This window comes from Rhinopithecus bieti, unplaced genomic scaffold (genome assembly GCF_001698545.2).
Source record: "Rhinopithecus bieti isolate Rb0 unplaced genomic scaffold, ASM169854v2 scaffold_54331, whole genome shotgun sequence".
NCBI lineage: Eukaryota > Metazoa > Chordata > Mammalia > Primates > Cercopithecidae > Rhinopithecus > Rhinopithecus bieti.
Window position 1 is genome coordinate 842688 of NW_016821659.1, and position 4669 is coordinate 847356.

Here is a 4669-nt window from a genome sequence, read left to right on the forward strand (position 1 = left end):
TCCCCCCGCCCCGCCTCCAGCTCTCCCCCCACTCCCCCTCAGCCGGTGCCGCCCCCTGTGCCCCCCGCCGCCGCAGCCCCGGAGCCGGTGCCCAGAGGGGCCAGGCAGCCTGCAGGGGTCGCTCAGGGCTGGGGCAGGGGCTTGGTCGAACACGCTAGTGCTTAGGGCACCAAAATAGAAAAAGAAGAATGCTTGGAAAGAATTTGATGTTTCCCAAGGAGCATCGAAAATCGCCGTTACGGGAAAAGTCAAAGTCTTGAGGGACTTCCTTACACTAATGTAACTGTCCTGGGCTGTTTTTATTTCTAATTATGCTGGGGGGATGGGCATCATGATCTTTTTCAAGGCTTAATGCCCTCTCCACGGTCCCTGGGGGACCTCGCCCTGGTGCCTCTCCAGGACATCCTGGTGCCTCCGAGGTGCCATTTCAACTCCCTGGGGTCCCGGGCTGCCCAGCTGTTATTTTGCAGAATTTCTCTCCCACAGTGTCACCAGTAGTTCTGCTTATGGCTCCTACCACTGAGTCACAAGGGGAGGAGGGGATTTCTGAGCTGTTTCAACACTTACCCAGAATATTAGAGGTTTCATGCAGCCCTTGTTTATTTGAAAAAAAGTAAAGAAAGCCCCAAAGCCAACAAAATATGACACACACGTACAGAAGGAGGGAAGGCAGGGGGTTGGGGGCCTTGCAGAACCAAAAGGTCTATCTGCTGTGCTGGGGCTGGAGCTGGAAGTCAGGTTTCCTGTCCCCACTCCCCGAGCCTGGGCCCACCCCGTGCCTTCTGTTTCACCCAGGGCTGTGGAAACCAGCTAATGTTTATGGAGTACTTCCTCCCGCCAGTGGGCACAGTTCTAAGCCCTTTATAAGAAACAGCTCATCCAATGCCCGTAATTGCACCCGGAGGCGTGAGGGCTGTTATTGTGCCTGCCAGCAGGTTTCATAGATAGGAGACAGCACGGAGAGCTCAACTGCACTGGGGTACTTGGTTTTCCTGTGGAGAAAAATTTGCCCATCGTTTTGGCACAGAATCTGTGCCAAGGCAGATTCTCCTCAGCCAAGGCAGGCCTGAGTCCAGCTACAGGATGCCCAGAACCTCCCTCCAGCTAAGACAAGCTGGCCAGGGGCTTGGGGCCCCTGAGCTCCTTGGGGAGCTAAGGGGGTGCTGTCCTGGAGTCCAAGACCTGGGCTGTGCTCACTACCCCTGGCCAGGATTCAGTAGCAACAGTAATACCCAGGAAAGGGGCTGTGGCCTGAGCAGTCAGCCTGCAGCCATAGGGAGGGTGTGACTCCAGCGAGACTCCAGCGAGAGGGGTGCACGTGAGGTCAAGGCTCCAGCATCTAGAATGTGCTGCCCTTGACAATGAGGAAGCGCTAATCCCTGGAGAAGGAATGATGCCTGGTGATGGAGGGAGATGTGGGATGGGGTGGAGGTGGGTGCCTGGCCTCTTCCTTCTGCCTGTCCTCCATGCCCTTCATTCTCCTGTTGATCTTCATTTAGCACCTACTGTGCACCTGCCCTCAGTGGCCTCTCACTTCCTCCCCTTCCTTCCCAATTCCTTTACCAACTCTGAGATCTTTTGAAGCGACTGTGAGACCTTGGCTAAGTCCCTTCCCACTTAGACCCTCAGTTTCCTCTTCTGGAGGAGCAGCGGCCGGGGCTCTGCGGCCCTGTTAGCAGCGTGGTGTGGGCAGATAGTAAAGACCACTCCTAGCTGGAGACGAGAGGCTTGGGGGCTGCTGGCCAGTCACACAGTGGCATGGAGCTGACCACAGGAGCACGATGTGGCACATGCCACACAGCAGAGGTGTGTGCTGAGACCCCTGAGTATCTGCCTCAGGTGGGCCCTTGAAGGATGAGCAGAAGTTCACTAGGTAGATATGGTGGGAACTGGCAAGCTCGGGAAGGCTCCTCCAGGCCCAGAGGGTACAGCTCATGCACACACGCAGCTCCAGGAACAGCATGGGGCACTGGGGCAAAGCCCTCCCAGTGTGGCTATATTGCCATATTTGCCAGAGATGGGGGATGCCAAACTAGCCACCTCCATGTCCAGAGCTGTCTTTACCCAGGCCCAAGGGCCAGGGAAGCCCCCACCGTCACACAGCCCTCTGCCTTCAGCCATGGCCACTACCCCTCAGGCAGGTCTGGAAGAGCCTGCTGAGGCCAAGGCAGAGAGAGAGAAGGCAGTTTTAACAGAGCAAAGTCCATCAGGCTGGCCCCATGGCTGAAGACACCATGGCACAGGTGGGCAGCTGGGGTGAGGGAGGGGGGCTGAACAACCCTGTGTCCTCTTCCAGGAGTCCAAGGCAGGACAGGGTACCCCAGATGTGGGGAAGAAAGCCTCAGGGGCTTCTTGCTGGCTCTCTGGTGAGTTAGTGTATAGATATGTTTGTGCAATCCTATGTGTGAGCTGTGGGCTCCTGGCATGCAAGACCCATGCATAGATGCACAGGCATGTGTGCACAGGTTTGCACACTCGCACCTGGGCCTGCAGCAGCAGAAAGGATGCACAGCAGATGCGGGGAGAATGAGAGCTCTTGGGGTGTAGACAGGACCATTTAGATCTGGGTTCAGCTTGGATTCTCCCTGCCAGGTACTGTTTCCAACAAAGGTAGTTGGGATGTCAGGCAGGGAGGGCAGTCCTGCCTATGGCAGATGCCGTGTGGATGACACCATGATGATGAAAGCAGGGGCCTGGGCTTCAGGTCGGGGCTGCAGTGTGGGGGAGCCGCAGGGAGAGTATGAAACCTCGGAGGGATCTGAGTTATTGGAGCCAGCGGACCCCCGACCATTGCAAGGCTGAAAGTTTTAGTTTTCATATTCGCAAAGTCCCATGAGTTCATCTGGGGAGGAGGAATTAGAGCAGTATCTCCCCGAAAAGCCTGGGCTTCCAGTATTGAAGGGGTTAGTGGGGCCCACTCAGATTGGAGATGAGTCACTGACTTCCCCCACAATTCCTCCCTTCATGCCCGCATCCTGGCCAGAGCCTAGGACCCCACCAGGAACCCGGGGAGTGGGGCAGGGGCGGGTGCTTTGCAGCTGCTACCCAAAGACCTGGAAAACCTGATCGGGAGTGGGGTCTCAGCGCCCAGCCCCAGGTCATCAGGGCGGGGCCTGAAGAGCACAGAATCCACCCTGCAGAAGTTCTGATGCCACTGGTGAAGGAGGCTGTTCTCGCAGCCGCCACAATAGAATGACCAGTTGTTGAAGGCTTATGTTATTTCTCACCCTCACAGTAATCTTGCAAGCTAGGTATTGCTAACGCCATTTCACACGGGAAAACTGAGGGTTGGAGACAGTGAATAACCCATCCCAGGTCATACCACCTGCAAGGGAGGGTACCCGGATTGCACACCAGTCCACCTGGCTCCAGAGCCAGGGTGGTTTCTGTTCTCTGGACTGTTGAGAAGCTCCCAGGGAGGCATGGACCTCTCCTAGCCTGTTGCTGCAGGAGTCAGCGTGTGGGGGGAGCCTGCCTTGAGTGTTTAGGGCCTGCCACCATAAACCTGAGTGATTCTACACTGCCTAGGAACGGCTGGGAGGCCATTAGGAAGTGTCTGGGCCTCTTTAGAGCTACAGAGGGTGAGATGACATCTGTGTCCTGCTCACAGCTGAGACCCAATTCACGTTGTGGGTCCTGGCTCAGAGGGCAGGTGTTATAACGAGACTGAGGGCAGCTTTTTTTTTTTTTTTTAAGCTGGGGTCTGGCTCTGTCGCCCAGGCTAGAGTGCCCTGGTGCAATCAAAGCTCACTGCAGCCTTGAACTCCTGGCTCAAGAGATCCCCTCCCACCTCAGCTCCTGAGTCACTGGGACCACAGGCCCACGCGGCCGCCTCCCACAAGGGTCAGCTTCGTGATCAGGAGCTCTCCCCAGGTCATCACAATCCTGCCCCCAGGATGCAGAAAGTGGCGCTGGCAGTTACCACTGTCCCGTAAGTCTGGAGGATTCCCAGCCCCGCGTTCTCCAAATACAGGGCAACTAAAGGGAAAAAGGGGAAATAGAAATTAAGGCATCACCCCTCACGACTTGGCAGTTAGTCTAGCGGAAAATCGGCACCTCTCCAGAGGTTTGGGGACCCCTCTTTCCCCTCCCTGTGTCCCCAGGCCGATCCCCAGCCCTTTACTACAACGGTAGACCTGAAGTTGTCGAGATATCAACTCAACATCTTAGGAGGGAGGGGAGAAACACTGAAAGAAAAAAACAAAACAAAACACCGGCTGCCCCCAGGAGGGACAACGATTTTCTGAAGAGCAGGCGGTCCCGAACGTCCCCCAGCACCCTGAACAACGAGATAAACTGAGGTGTGGCGGGCCGCTCCCTCTACCCCTGCTAGCTGGATGTCAGCGCCCACCGCAAGCCCAGGGCTCAGCTGGCAGGGCCCCGCATGCAGCCCACACCCCAGGCAGGGCTGAGTGGCAGAGCGTACCAGCCACGCCCCCTTCCTGGCCGTGCTCCTGCCCCGGCCCCTGGAGCCTGCCTCTCCCCCTCTGATGTAAGCTGATATTTTAATTCTCTTACAAGGAATGGTGTTTAGAGAAATGACTTAACCGGATTACTCATCGTCTCTAATGACTTGGCCGGACTCCGGCGCTATTCCTAGACGTGACGCTTGAGGCTTTGATTCTTTCTCTCTTTCCTTTTGCTTTTTTTTTTTTTTTTTTTTTTAATA

General features: G+C 56.1%; 1 long non-coding RNA gene across 1 annotated transcript; it reads right to left on the minus strand.

The window, feature by feature from the left end:
* Positions 1-280: 280 nt before the first annotated feature.
* Positions 281-4628, minus strand: LOC108520924 (uncharacterized). Its single transcript, XR_001883062.1, has 3 exons — positions 4549-4628; positions 2041-2153; positions 281-519 (listed from the first exon to the last, which is right to left on the minus strand). It is a non-coding gene; the product is annotated as an uncharacterized LOC108520924 (long non-coding RNA).
* Between the last annotated feature and the right edge of the window lie 41 nt (positions 4629-4669).